This window comes from Aethalodelphis obliquidens, unplaced genomic scaffold (genome assembly GCF_003676395.1).
Source record: "Aethalodelphis obliquidens isolate GAN/ISIS:26980383/991018 unplaced genomic scaffold, ASM367639v1 scaffold41, whole genome shotgun sequence".
In the NCBI taxonomy this organism is placed as follows: domain Eukaryota; kingdom Metazoa; phylum Chordata; class Mammalia; order Artiodactyla; family Delphinidae; genus Aethalodelphis; species Aethalodelphis obliquidens.
Window position 1 is genome coordinate 12,640,627 of NW_020837985.1, and position 15,996 is coordinate 12,656,622.

At 41.4% G+C, this 15,996-nt stretch overlaps 1 long non-coding RNA gene across 1 annotated transcript; it reads left to right on the top strand.

The window, feature by feature from the left end:
• Positions 1 to 382: 382 nt before the first annotated feature.
• On the top strand, positions 383 to 12,974 carry LOC113633796 (uncharacterized). Its single transcript, XR_003438340.1, has 3 exons — positions 383 to 459; positions 2,091 to 2,140; positions 12,924 to 12,974. It is a non-coding gene; the product is annotated as an uncharacterized LOC113633796 (long non-coding RNA).
• The last annotated feature ends 3,022 nt before the right edge of the window (positions 12,975 to 15,996 follow it).

A 15,996-nucleotide genomic window follows, 5' to 3' on the forward strand; every position in this document is an offset into this window, starting at 1 on the left:
CAGAGGGAGGGCCTCTTTTGCCTTCTCAGCGCGAGCCCTTGTTCCTCACTACCAGAGTGTGCCAGCTACCCTGGTTTCTCTCCTGCAGTGTGGAAACTGCTGTAAGCTAGAAGAAAATGCTGAGAGGACCAGATACTGCAGATGTTGCCAAGGATTTGGAGCCAAGCTCCTTCTCACGTGGTCATCATATTTAGGGGTGAAGGGTTTTTTCTCACCCAACTGTTACGGATGTTTTCCTTCCTAGCGTTTTCAAGCTGCATGATCACACCAGAAGTGACCTCACCAACAGGCCTCAGCAGTAAACACCAGCAGAACATCTGAAAAGGACACACTTCACTGTCCTTCAGTTCACTGGGTAGCCCACAAACAGAAGCTCCCTGGAAGCAAAGACCTGGGAGAATGCAGGATGCTTCCGGTATCACAGAACCACAGCTCTCTTCTCCATCAACACAAGATCAGGTAACTCACACCTTCTCTCATGCCTCATTGGGGGATGGAGGGCTGGCAGGCAAAGCTCTGAATGACAGTGCATCTAAACGGATACTATTACCTAAAAGACGTTCCTACTCTCAGTATCTCCACCGCACCAACAGAAAATCTGATGTGTTAGGGTAGAATCCCACTCAACACTGCCTCAGACCTGGGGACCCAGTTTATTACAAAGGAGAGGCAACAATGAACACGATTATCACGTACTTCAAATCAATGGCAAGTGACCAGCTGAAATACAGGACATTAGAACGTTGGGCTGGTGTGTTCCAGGATGCTGTATATGCACACCAACGGCATCTATTTTAGGCAGTGCCCCAAGAGTTAGCACACACGCGTCTGTGTTCCAAGCGGTCACAGTAAATTGGCCCTTCTCAAAAAACAAACACCAATATCTCATTTCTGGAGCTTGTGCTTCCCAACCTTGAAACCTTAGGCTTAGCTGACAGAGGTCTTAGTTTTTAATAAGAGACAGCCCCTACTAGGCTCCAGGGTAAGAGAACCACTGAACTGAAAGCTACAGGCCACACCCTGTCATTTAGGGTATGTGAAAGACACAGCAGACAAAGCTGGTGTTACTTTATTGGTGGTGGTCACCGACCCTGATGACTTTGATTCTCTAGGGTCATTGCTTAACCAGTGTGTCTGTAACCCAGGAAAGCCACTGGAGTAGCTCTCATTCTGTTATATCCAAGGACAAATAAAACTGAGTAATTACAGCCACCATGGCTCCCCTTGAGATGACAATGACAGCCTCAGAGAATCATGCTCAGATCAGCCCACTAAATATACTTCCTAGACAGCCAAAGTGCTGGATGAGGACATTTGGAACGGTTGATGGAGGAGGAGATGTTGAGAAACAATTGCAAGTTTGGGGATAGAGGTAGAAAGGGGGTAGTTTGCTCCACTTCACCTAAATTAAATCTTATTTGGAGGTTGAGGATGACCATGACCTTGAAGCTGACCTTTGGGGCTAAAGAGGTACAGTGAATCTGAGGCTGTGGAAGGGAAGGTCATAGGGCATGATCCCTGCCTCACACCTTCCCAGGTAAAATTTTAGGGCTTTGGTGACCCCCTGGTTTCTGTTTTATTCTCCCTTTTCCAGCAGTATCCTGGTCTGGACTGAGAAGATTAAAGAGGCTGGTTGTCTTGAATTAGTTGAATTAGTTGTCCTGACTTAGTTGAATTCACACTGATGGGCCGTCAGAGTCCAAGGCCTCTCCTTTGCTTGTCTTTTTGCAGGGGAGACAAAGCAGCCCCAGTCAGGACGCAAGTTCGACGTTTTGTTTCAGAAAATTGAAAATAAGGCGGAGGATTCTAATGAGTGGCTGGAGTCTAGATACTCAAAAGTCTGAGCCCCAAAACCAAATTCAGGGCACAGAAATGACATTCTGGTAAATGGCATTGATTCCAGAGGTCAGATCTGTGCAAAAATGTAATCTAAATGGAAATAGGCCAAGTCAAGAAAAGTACAGAGGCCAAAAAATTAAAATGAACATCAGAATATATTATTTATATTATATATATATATATATTATAACAGAAAACCTCAAAATCTCAGTGACCTACAACAATGCATGTTTTTTTCCCTTGTTTGGCAGGGACTAGTCTGATCTCATCTGAGTCCCATGAACTTGTCTATAGGCTACAGGTAAGACCTGGTTTTATTCCACACGTCTCTTTCTGAAGTCCAACCTGCAGAGGCAGTGACCACGTGAAGTTTGTCCTTTGGGGGGGATCATAGCAACATAAGAGGACCCAAGAAACCATACAAATGTTTATAGTCTCTACCCATGTCATGTTCCTTCACATTCCATTGCCCAAAGCAAGTCATGGCCAAGCTCAAAGTCAGTGGGACAGGGATATATATTCCACCCCAATTGGTGAGAGAGAGAAGTATTTGCTGAGTAATAATCTAACCTATCACTGCTTGGCAAATGGTGGCTTTCTTGACCAATCCTTAAGAAAAGATGGGCACATGGTATTTGTGTTTGTGCAATTGACTTAAAAAACTATTGCCCATGCTAGATCCATCCTCAGATCTGGAGATCCAGCAACTCAACTTGGTCACTTCAACAAAAATGAATCAAACTTTCTGTGACTCAGCTCAACCGAGACCAATATACACATCAGGATGCCAGTTTATTAACTTATTAGGAATTGACTATTTTTGCTAAGTAACCTGGACATTTGTTTTGATTGATCAGAACCTTTTCTTCTTAAAAGCAAATCTATTAGGGTGTCATTTTAATAACAGCTTCTGGCTTGGCAAGTGTGTGAATTCAGAGTAGAATTCAGTGGGATGGTGCCTCACCACTCATGACCTTCACCTATAGATCCCCGATATAGAGAGAAGCTGCCCCTGGCTAAACAGGCTTGTGGGGTGTTCCCTGTCTCAGCCTCAGAATACACAGCACCAACTGGATTCTGTCACTTGGACTCATGTTTACCGCCCTGCTCCTTATTGAAATGATCTTTCATTATATATCTAAAACAACTCATTAAGCCGGAGGTCATATTCCCAGCTCAAGGGCTAGTTTGTCTATTTCTAAGAACACTTTCTGTATATCAGAGCATCCACATGAGTTGCTTTCATTTGTCAAACTCTCTGAATTATAAAGGTGTCCATTTTCATCCTCCATAGTAGCTCTGCATATTAGTTGATGATTTCTATTTCTGGTATATTCTGGATCATTGAGATTTCAAATATTCTGTCTCATTGTTCTATTGTATACTTCTATTTTGGGTTTGGTAAATATGGTTCCTCAACATGGAAAGATAACTGATTTGGGGGCAGTGATTATTTTTTCAAGTTCTGACTTTTGTATGATGTCTATGCTGATATCATAAAATAGTCATTGAAATATTACTTGACATCTGGCTTAATGCTACTGTTCCGTAATATGGTACAAATAAGTCTTTGGCATTTGAGAAAGCTGAGTGAACATTTTGAGTATCTGTTTTCTAATTTGTAAATTGGGGGGAGAAATACCTGCTTTGCTTGCAGTATAGACATATTGAAAAGGAAATTAGATAATGTATGAAACACAGTTACTTGGTCCATGAGAGGACTCAATAAAAGATTGATGAATCTGATTATGATTTTGCAGTGTTCCTATGAACTTTCAAGCAGTGTATATTATGAAGTAAAATGATTAAACTCTGTTAGGTATTGAGTGTTGTTGTTTTACATGATCCCTCTCTTTCAAAGGCCTGTTTGTCAGGAGATCAAATTAGGTTTTTTCTCTGTTTCAAAGGCCTTTTTGTCAGGAGATCAAATTAGTTTTTTTCTCCTTCCTTGTCCTTTGTTTTCTAGACCTTTTGTACTTATATATAGAAAAATCTTGATTGATTTATATCTATTGTTCCATTCATCAACAAATGACAATTCAAGCCAGCAAACAAAAGGAAAAGAAAATATCAAAGAAATGAACAATAGACCCAATTTTAATTTTACTGCAAAATCTCCCAAAGGGAGGTAGCAACAAAAATGCCACTTTGGGCATCAGCAATGTGCATTTTTCTGATTCCTTCTTCTATCATGATCTTCCCTGGTTCATTTTAATCCTGATGGAATTCTCTATAATGGTCACTAAATTTCAAAGTACTGCACAATTAAGGATTAGTTAACTATTAGACCATATAACGCCACTCTGATTTATGCAAGCTTCATTAAAATCTTTTTCAGCTAAGATCTGAGGGGAATATGAAATGCATCAAATTTAAGAATCTAAATCAGTTTAATGAGATCTTTTCCTTTCTTGACTTCCAGTCATGTGCTTGTGTGGTGCTAGATGCTTCAGAGAATGCAAAGAACTATAAATGGTTGTTAATGATGACAAAAGGAGGGAATTTGGTATTTAGACAAGAGAAAGGAGTTTAAATGTATGGCAAGAAAGGGGAAAGGTATTTTTTACATTAGCATGGTGGTAGAATGTGAAAGTTTTTGAGTCAGACTGAACTGGGAAGTTATGCAATCTATTTTAACCATGTATTAGTTTTCTCTTGATGGGTAGCAAATTACCACAAGCTTAGCAGCTTAAAGCAATATCTATTTATTAAATCTCAGTTCTGTAGATGAGCTGGGACTTCCCTGGTGGTGTAGTGGTTAAGAATCTGCCTGCCAATGCAGGGGGCATGGGTTCGAGCCCTGGTCCAGGAAGATCCCACATGCCACGGAGCAACTAAGCCCATGCGCCACAACTTCTGAGCGTGCTCTCTAGAGCCCATGAGACACAACTACTGAGCCTGCATGCCACAACTACTGAAGCCCGCGTGCCTACAGCCCGTGCTAAGCAAGAGGAGAAGGCACCGCAATGAGGAGCCCACGCACCCTAACCCCACTCGCCGCAACTAGAGAGGGCCTGCGCACAGCAACGAAGACCCAATGCAGCCAGAAATAAATAAATTAATTAGAAAAAGAAAAAAAAAGAGTCAGTTCAACTGGACTCTGCTTGGAGTCTTGAAAAGCCAAAAACAGGATATTGAATGACTAAGCTCTTATCTGGAGGCTGTGGGGAAAAACCCACTTCCAAGCTCATTCAGGGTATTGACAGAAGTCAGATCCTCGTGGTTGTAGGACTGAAGCCTCTTTTTCCTGAGGTCACTGGCTGTCAACTGAAGGTTCCTCTTTTTTCCTAAAGACCATTCACATTCCTTCTCACAAACCGGCCATGGCACATCCAGTCCTCTCCTGTTTCAAATCTCTCTGACTTCCCTTTATGCCTTCTTCTTCTACCACAACCAAAGCAAATCCCATGATTTTAGGGCTCATATGATTAGGTCAGGCCTGCCTGAAAATTCCTCTATCTTTATGTCAACTGATGAATAATCTTAATTACATCTGTAAAATCTCTTCACAGCAGTATCTCATTTTTGGTTTGATTGGGTAATCAGAAAAATAGATTCTTGGTGGTGGGCATCATTGGAATTTTGCCTACCACAAGCTATGAAATGGGGTTAATAGAAGAATGTAACTCAGAGGATTCTTACAATGATTAAATTACATTACATAGGTAAAGAACTTATTATTAAGACTTAGTAAATTTAAGAAAATTTGGCCATTATCAGCATTATTATTGTCATTGTTATTATCACCATTACATTATGATTATTACTAAATTCATATTTGAAAGTTTGGAGAAATCCTAAATAGGCCTTCAAAGTATATTGCTATTTTATGCTATGGTTTGATTACTCTAGCAGGGAGTTATTACAGATAGAACCAAAGCTACACCATCCTATATGTATACTGAGGATATATACATATACATATATATTTATGTTATATTATATTATATGCCAGTTTGTACCCTATCTTTTCAGTTTTTTTAAGTTTTCTGATGAACGGAATACTTTTCATTTTTTTAAGTGAAACATACATTAAAATAAAATGATGAAGAATTATATAACATGCAAATAATAATCAAAAGAAAGCTAGAATGGCTATATAAATTTGAAAAAGAGACTCCTGAAGCAGTATTATTACCACAATAAGGAAGGACTTTCATAATAATAATAACCAAATGATAAATGGGTAAATAAGCAAAAAATGAAAAATAATCCTAAACATATATGAACCTAAAAGCAGAGCTTCCTTAAACATGACGCATAGAACTGAGAAGAGCAAAGGACGAATGTCCAAAATTACATATGAGCACTGCTAACACTCATGTCTGCAACTGATAGAACATGTTGGTGGAAATCAGTAAAAAAAGAGAAAGCTGAGAAACAGAACCAACTAAATTGACCTAATGTGTATTTATAGAAAACTGGACCCAACAATAGCAGAATACTCCTTATTTAATTGCATGTGAGACATCCATCGAGAGAGACAATACTGAGGGCCATGAAACAAACTTGCAACAATTTAAAATATTTGAAATCATACAAAGTGTGCTCTCTGACCCTAATGGAATGAAACTAGAAATCAATAACAGAAAGAGAGCTGCAAAAAATCCTGAGTTTGCAAATTAAACAGTAAACTTAAAAAATAACATGAGTCAAAGAAGTCACATGGGAAATTAGAAAATATTTTTAACTGAACAAAAGTGAAAATCTAAGAAAGCAAAATTTGTTGAAAATAGCTAAAGCAGGTAAAACTTCAGTTCCAGCTCCAACAAGTAAAGTGCGTGGCAGTGACTGCTCCTGTCCCCCAGCCAGCAACATCTTAAAGAAACTGAAAATCAGAAACTTAGCTTGGACCCATCAGGGACTGAGGCTGCAGAGCAAATGACCACCATGAACTCTGGAAAGATAAGTGAGTTCAGATTCACAACTGAGATTTGCTTAATCAGAGCGGAAGCTAGTGGAGCTGAAACTTGTAGGAATTCTTAAATGGTAATTTCAGTGAACTCCTGGCTATAGAAAAAATCGATACACCTAGCCAGGCTTAACCAAGGGAAAAAAAAAGAGAAAATAAAAATTGCTAATATCAGAAGTTTGAAAAGGCATTCATCACCACCGATCCCATGGACGATAGAAGGATAGTGAAGGAATACTGTAAGTGCCTCTAATACCCATAACTTGAAAACTTAGATGAAATGGGCTAATTCTTTGAAAGATGCAAACTACCAAAACTCACACAAGGAGAAATAGCTAATATTAATAGTCCTATATTATTAAATAAATTGAATTGATAATGTCATTTTTTTTTTTTCAAAAAGAAAGCACCAGGCCCAGATGATTTCACTGGTGAATTTTACCAAACATTTAAGAAAGAAATTGTACCAATTCTTCACAATCTCTTCAGATATTAGAAGCAGAGGGGCCATTTTCTAACTTAATATCTGAGGCCAGCACCACCCTAATACCAGAAACAGATAAAGGCATCCTAATGTTTTCAAGTAAGTTAATGTGTATAAACCACTCAGAACACTGGCACAGAGTTAGCTCTTCACTGTTTGCTACTAACGTTCTTATTAATCTAGAATTTACTTATATCGGCAGGTATTTGGAGGACTCCTAAAGGCAAGTTGGAGTCACTGAAGTATTTTAAGCAAAGAAGTTGTGCAGGGCTATGTTTTCATTTCAGGAATAAACACAGTCCGTCTAGCAGCAGTGATTAGCGGCAGTAGAGAGGCGCAAGATGAGTTACTGAGAAGGGCTTAGACTCTAGTCGTGGTCCAGGACGGAAAGAATGAAGGCTGGCGTCAAAACCGCACCCTTGGGAGAGGGGCTGTAGCGAGGAGACAGCTCTGAGAGATGTTCTGCCCTAGGAAAGAGTAAATATTCTGCAAAGAATGAACACGCCTCCAAGGCAATTCTGTACAGCTGCAAACATGGCTGTGGAGTGACAGCTTTGTAACTCACTGCAGTGAGGCGCTGCAGGAGCGTGAATGTAAACCTCGGTGATCCCTGACGTAGGCATCCGAAATCTTTGGCATGAGACTCGAAGGTCGGCCAGGGAACACACAGAAACAGAGAAGAGAGGGACAGAGCTGCTTTCCATAGCCACGTGATTTTTGCAAATCTCAGCAACATGCAAACAGAGACCCATGGCTATCCCTAGTGTGCCCCTCTATCCTGGGCACATGGTCTAATCAGCCAGGATGGAGGTACGAAGCGAGGAGATAGTAAACACACACAACTATACTTCAATCGAGAAGAAAATAAAAAGTAAACACATATTGACGCTTTCTCTAATGCCCACTGTAGGGCTGAAGATTTCCCCCAAATATCCAGCACTGCTTAACAACGTACTCTCTTTATCAGATACACAGTGACTAATCTGAAAGGAAGCATTTGGTTCAATGCTCTCATTTCTGCGGGGAGAAGAAGTGAAGGGTCTAGACATGACTTATCCGGACTCATCCACCCTCCAGAGGCGGAGCTGGGAACCCGCCGTGTTGATGCTCTTTCTGCTGTTCCTCCTGAGCTCCTTTTTCCCTCCCTTGGCCGTTTTGCTCCTCTCCTTTCCGTCCCTTCCATCCATCCTTCCTGGAACGTCTGATAAACATTACACAACGGAAGATGTCATTCTACATGCAAGTCTTTCTGAAGTTATTTCAGACAGGATGTTGGCAGCTGAGTCACAAAAGGGACAGTCAGTGAAGACCCCTCAGGCGTGAATGGCATGTGTGAGTTTCCCCCACAGGTAAAGAAACATGGATCTCAAGCCAATCAGCATCCCCCATCACAATTCCCTGAGTATCCACTTTGGGTACCAGGAGCCTGTCCTCCCTGTATACCTCATCAGTCACTTCCTCAGGAAATGCCTGGGAGATGGGGCCTGCGACTGAGCATTCCTTCCTGCCCTGTTTCTGCCTAGCAGTCCCCCTGCATGGTGTTTGCTGCCTTTGTGAACAGAGGCACATTGGCCATGTAACGTTACCCCCTGCCAGGTGCTGTCAGCACTGCCATTCCCGTCCTCAGGCCCCCAGCGGCTGTCCATCATGCCATGATCCCCCCAGACTAGCAATCTTCACTCTTCTCTTCCAGACGCAGGAGAAGCCTTTTCTCATCAGCATGTATCTCACAGGCAGTTTTCACAACAGACCTTGGGAGGCCCCGAAACAGCAGGCTTCTCTTTCCCTGGACAAGCAGGCTGAGCTCTGTGCGCACAGGAGGCCGGGCTCAGCAATGGCCCAGGACAGCCCGATAGCAAATCCTTGAGAACAGCCCCTTTTGGGGCAGTTTAAAACATTTTCTACTTTTTCACTAGTATAACTCTTCAGGTATTATGTATTATGTTTATTTTCTTTGTGTTCATCTCGTCATTTCAGAAATGATGTCCTGTTATTTATCATTCTTTCGTGAGTTCTGTCACCTAATTTCTGAGGTTTTCATAAATTCTGACATACATTGCCCTGCACGTCTTGTATGCATTTCTTGATGTGTTTTAGCCTGTTTTGAAACAGTGTTACAGTTTTGATCTTTCTGACACATTGGCTTTGTCTGTGGAATGCTATCCTGCTCCCTTTTCTTCTGTATCTTGTAGTAACTCTACAGGGATGTGAGTTTCAGATTGTTCAGATTGTTTATTTTGAAGTAAATTTCATTCTTCTGAAGTTTAAAAGTTCAGATAGATACTCTCATTTCTCCAGCCTCTCTCTTCTGTAGTTTCCCTGTAATATTAAAAATGCAAAGTTTGCTTTCTGATCACCCAGAGAGGTCTTTGATTTTATGACTCCTCATTGTAAAAGCTTAAACTCAGTGACCCCCTCAAATGAGCCTTTTCTACATCTCTCTCCCCGCCGACCTTCTCTTTTTCATCTCGCTCTCATGCCAGGCCTCTTGTGAGTGCCTTGGATGCTAAAAGAAAAACGCCGGGATGATTTTGTTCTCAACTAACCAAATAAAGGATTTTCGTCAACATATCCAATTATTTTCTTTTAGTCCTAGCTTTCCTACTTCCATATACTATTAGAGAGAAAGAGAGAAGGCAAGTAGGAAACTAGGCATTTAGAAAAGAACTTGGGCAGCATCTCCAGGGGAAGGAAGATGAGGGTCTGGGCTGAGACGTAGCAGGAGAACATTTGCTGAATCCACAAGGCGTTGAATCAGGGTGATTAGTCCCAGGTTCAGTGGCTCCTTCCTCCTCCCGGGCCTCCCTTCTCCTTTACATCCCGCTCTCCTTCTTTGGGTGTCCACCACCGAAGTCTCTCCTCACTCACCCCAGTGATGATGTAATTTCTTGCCCTGGCTTAGACTTTATTCTCTTCATTATCATTGTGTTTTTATCTCTTCGGCTCTCCAACCATTCAGGCAAGGGCTCCAAAGCATGGTTTGTTCTGCTTTCTGGTTTTATGTCTTTTCGTTACACCACTGGGCAGACTTAAAAACCCAATTCCTTAACATCTCTAAAACAATCTGCAATACCAGCTAACCGATTCTCACCTTGGCCCCGGGAGGCTGGGCGAGTGTGATTGTTTCCGAGAGCACTGGACTGGGAAGGTTTAAGGCATGTGCTTGAGTTTGCAAGATAAAGCAGAGAACAAATGCATCATTCACAGTGGGACCGTTCCTGACAGATCGCTACCCTTGAAAGCATCCGGTGGAAAAGAGGAGGGTGGAGGTGGGTCCGGGGAAGTCAGAGGACAGTTTCATGGTCTTGGGCAAGGTACATCAGGGACATGGGTGTAATTATATGTTCATGTATCTTTTACCTGTTGGGTGATCCTCGAGGACGTGGGTGGAGATGTACTCATTTTACCATCATCACAGTCTGTGATGCATAGTATTTAGTAATAATATATGTGTCTGAAATGTAGCTGGTGCTAGAAATACAGATTTCTTAACCTTCCTAAACTCCACCTGACTAGAGCATAATGGGTAGCACTAGGTACATGTAATTTTCATGTTTATTTGTGAGCTCTGGATTCGGCCTAATTCCACGTCTTGACTTCATCATTTATATGCCTTGCAATCTTGGACAGATCACTGAGCCTTACTAAGCTTTATTTTCCATCATTTGTAGAACGAAAGAAAACAACAAAAATATATTAATAGTACCTATTCATGGGGTTGCCGTATAAGGGGAACTGAAATTATTAGACCAGAAACTGGTACGAGGTAAGTACTCAGTTCTTCCCTGTCTTGAGTACATGCACACAAGAAAGCATTGTTCTTTTTATTTCCCCTCCCTGTGTCTAGTACAGAGAGTCATCAAATACTGAACGTGAAGCATACATGCTTTTGGAAGCTTACTACCTCCATCAGACAGTTAAAAATAACTGATTTGTGACCACCTAGAGGGGTGGGATAGGGAGGGTGGGAGGGAAACACAAGAGGGAGGAGATATGGGGATATATGTATATGTATAGCTGATTCACTTTGTTATACAGCAGAAACTAACACACCATTGTAGAGCAATTATATTCCAATAAAGATGTTTAAAAAAATAAAATAAATAAAAATAACTGAGTGCTACTAAGGTAAACCATACAGCAAACTTCAGGGGACAAATTTAAATTGTTTCGACTAATAAAATTCTTATAAATAAATACAAAATATTTTTGGCTGGTCGGACAAATGCTTTTTGTTGCCACAAAAGTTCTTAGGATAGGATTTGCCTTATGCAAACCTTAGAACAATGTGTGTAGCAGCAGTTTGTTGATACCTAGTAGGGGACTCTCGCCGTAGATGTTCATTAAATGTTTACCGACCATTAGGGATATTCATTTGGCAGTAGTTTTCACTAATAGCCACTTGAGAATAATAGAAGAGAAAAAACATATGCTCAGTGTTTCACATGGAGGCGGTCAGAATGTTTACATCCTATTCAGACTTGCTGAAATCTTGAGTCAAACTTTTACACTCATAGATACACAAGTTGTCCTACTGATCTGAAGATTACTTTGAATACATCAAAAGCCAATTGTACCTATTCTTTTATTCTAAAATGTATTCTTTATTTTGAAATCCACAGAATTTAAAATGTTTTATTAGGTGTCGCATATACTATCTGATTTGTGACCAGGTGTCGCATCTACTATCTTATTTTTAATTTAATTTGTTTTCTTTTTTGTGGCACCGTTTCTCCTAGAGGTCCAGATGGCATTCTCCTCACAGGGTTTAAAGAGCCTAAGCATTTGGTTCAGGTGTATTTGGAGACACATGTAACACTCCTTGGAGAATGGAGGGAACTTACACTGTTGCATAACCAGAATTGGAGCTTCACTGGCAAAAGAAAAAAAAAATCAAGTGGAAAGTAGAAAACAAAGTGTATTTCTAGTACCTATATTCTAGGCTGTCACTTTGATAATTCTGATTCAGACTTCTGATACATTGCAGGGAATATACAAGAGGGCAGAAAAAACAGAGTTTTAAAGAAAACATCAATAGTGTATTTCTCAGAAGCAGATTATGCAGGAAGTATGCAAATTACTTCTTGGATTCCTTGCTGAAGCAGGAACTGAGAATAGCAAAGGCCATGTGAACGAGGAACAATCTCTCGATTATCTCATCCTTAAAGAAGGAGGAGAAAAAGGAATCTGAACATTTAGCAAAGAGAACCTGAAATCTTTGCTAGAAGGGTCATTTATGTGGGTGTGTTCCTCTGAAACTATTGAAACAAAGCTCTTACATCTTAAATTTGAGTGCCGTGATAAGATTTTACGTTGGATGGAGGGAAGTTTAATCTCTTAGATTGTTTTATCCCATCCTTGGTTTTGACATATGAGGGGTCTCATAAAGCTTTTAAGGGTTGCTTACTTATACTTTGGGGGTACACTGCCACCAGGACGAGCCTTGTTTTGACTACATTTCCTTGATCTTGGTATTACTGTCTTAAATAGGCAGGCTTCCCATAGGTAATATCAGATGTTTAAAAGAAAATACATTGTTTTTATTATTCCATGTATTTATAGTTTAAAGACCCAGATTCAATATTCTCTCTGTTTCTATTATTAACTTGTACATATCTCTGTTGTGCAAACACATTTTAATTATATTTTCTGCCTGATGAATTTCCAATTCCCTGTCTTTTATTCTAGGTAACCCTTGGATTTAGAAGAGGGACTGAGTCATGGAAGAATCTCAAATGGTGAGTAACTTGGTGGGAAAATAAAAATGGAATGACTTATTTAATTATCTAAAACCGTACTATTCCACAATCATCATTGCAACAATTTTACTTAACTAGACCCTCAAACACCTTAAGTCAATACTTTTTTCAGAGATGTACCCAGAGCCTCGGAATGTCCATTGATTGAGACTTTAATTTTGCTTTTTAGTGAAAGAGAGGCCATGCTCTTCCAAGCTTAGTTAGATTAACTGTCATGCTTTTCCTCGTGCATGCCTCAGACTGGCGCTGGTTGAATACTGTTTCAGAGGTGGATGGTGGGTGTACACCGCAAACCATATTCTCTATCAGGCGCCTCTGATAAGAGGCTGAATAAGACTAGCCTCTGATACTGAGACCTTACAGTTTAGCTTGGGAATGGCTTTCACCAAAAATCTCACAATGGAAGTATGATTATTGCCCAATGGAATGTAAGGATGGAACTAATTAATTAAATGGAGCTTGGATGGCAGCTGGATGGAATCCAAGAATACAAAAACGAAAACAAAACAACCAAAAACAACCAAGAACATAATTAAGCTGGTCCTAACAACTAGGAAAGAAGCAAGGGCTTTTTCAATAAGAGACAAGAGTATGATCAAAGGTTAGGAAGTGTTGATTTCAACCCACATGATTTATTAAGAAGAGGTTTTTTGTTTGGTTTTGTTTTTTAAACAGAAGGAGAAATCCAGAGTTTGAGCACTTCCTATTTAGATTAAAATCAAGAAGTTTGGCTTTTGACCTTGGGCCCTTCCTCCCTCATTTACTGGACACTGCAGTAGTTCCTAGCCTCATATCATTACAAAAATACACCTGAATGCCTGGGGAGTAAAATCATAGCCTTGAGCCTTCTTTAAAGATCGAGGAAAGTGCTTCATGTCTATTGGTTGGATTTATGCCATCTGCCCATTTTTAAATCAAATGCAGGAAGTGGAAACGGAGCTGTTATTATTGACTCTAAGATTTCCCACCGGGGCTGGGTACGTCTCCTATAAAGAACACGGTACCTGAACAAGAAGCGGGTTCTATCAACACAGAAGGAGTAGGTGTTAGGGTGACATGGGACTAGCTACTCGGGAGCATTCAAGAATGGATGACTGAAGGGAAGGAGCAAAAGCCACGATAGGGGCATTTAAGGAGCTCTGAGCGATTCAACTTGTATAAATGATAGGGTCTGGTCCAAGGACCACATGTAAAGCGTTTGCATTCTGGGTTAAATAATGTGGGTCCCTAAATTACTTTCCCTTCCACTGGTAAGAAAAATGTGGAAGTGGTGAGAATACGATTTTAATGACCTCCTTACAGTGTGGTTGATGCCTGAGATCTGCGATTGTATGTATTCTCACAAATATTAAGAGATAAGTATTATATTCACTTTTCACAGATGAAGAAAGTGATACTCAGATGCAAAACCTCATCAGCTAATAAGGAGCAGAACCGAGATTTAAAGTGAGGTTGGTTTGGCTCCAAAGCCTGGGTGGGTTCTAGTTCTGTGTAAGCCTAGTTACCTGTGCACACTCGTTAGAGTTTTATCAAACCTAGGAGTAATGTATTGTCTGAAATTGAGATATTGCATTTTTCATGGCTCTCCTTGCCTCCGTGTGGGTGTTGACATAGAGCTATGAAGCCCTCAAAAGGGGCTTTAACCAAAGGAAGGAGGGTGGACTCCTAGTGACAGAATGTTCTCCCTACCTCCCAGGAGTCTCCTTCTTGCCCTTCATGGTGATGAAATTTACATTTGTCTCTGTCTTCTGTTTTAAGATCATCAGAGTATAAGAGTCTAGAAGGAATCAGGAAGGTGATATTCCTCAGACGTGACTATTCGAGGCACTTGTAGTCCTGGCAATCGGGGCTCTCCTCTGGGCCCCCTCTATCCTTCAGCAGCTGTGCTGCACCCACAGGGCGAGAGGTCCATGGAGCCATGGGGTGCATGTCCACACCTACTGAGAACTCACTTCCTCCTTTTGAATCACTGTCCGGAGACCCAGGTCTCTGAAATCCCTAACAGCTACATGCCCACCCCTAGGCCTGTGTGCGTCACCTTCTAAAACTCTTTTCTTCAAAAGACAGACTACCCCATAGGTGTATGTACTTTTTAGCTTGAGGGGTAGAAAAAGGTGTTCGCTTTCAAATACTGGAGTGCTGAGAGTGGAGCTCGGGTTGGGTAGATGTGATCGCTTGTCAGTGAGTACGCTCACTGACATGAGATAGGATGGTACCCGGAGTCAAAGAAAAGGCAGTAGTCTGAGACCTCTCTTGGCACCTTTGTTCCGTGCCCTCTGAATGCCAGGGGTGGGCCTAAGGCTATGGTCATAAAAGTGTAAGGCCAGCAGGTCCGGGGAAGGGCCCAGGGAGCCAGACGGAACCCCCGCCAAAGTGGCTGATGCAACCGACACCTGACATTGCCACACCTCTCGGCCCCGGTCTTCCCGCTCCCCGAGGGGCGGAACCAATGGCTCTGAGGCTGATGCAACCGACACCTGACATTGCCACAACACCCGAGAGATTACCAAAAAAGGGCTGCTTCACAGAGCAAGCACCTCCCCTGCGTCCGCCGCTATAAATTTTGTTTGCGCCCGCACCCGGGCGCGACTTCTCTGGCCCCTTTCTCTCGGACCAGTGAACCTCGCCCGGGAGCGTTCCCAAATTAAGCTTGTTTAAGCTCTCCTCCGTTTTTGGTGCCATTCCTTACAAAAAGTTATGTTGATTAAGGCCTAGTACCTTAGTCGTGATAAATAGCTAGCACTTACCTATCACTCCCTGTGGGCCAGGCTCTGATCTAAGCCCATGCAATATACCGACCCACTTAATCCTTACATCAACTCAGTCATAAAGTTTGTGAGGTGAATAAAACCCCTTGAGTTGTACAAATTACAGCATGACTTGACAGTCCTGGAATTTTATGAATTAGGGCGCTATTAAACACCCTCTTTTACAAATGAAGACACTGGGGGATGAGATAAAGCAAGTCACCCACAGACACGCGGTAAGATTTGTTCCCAGGC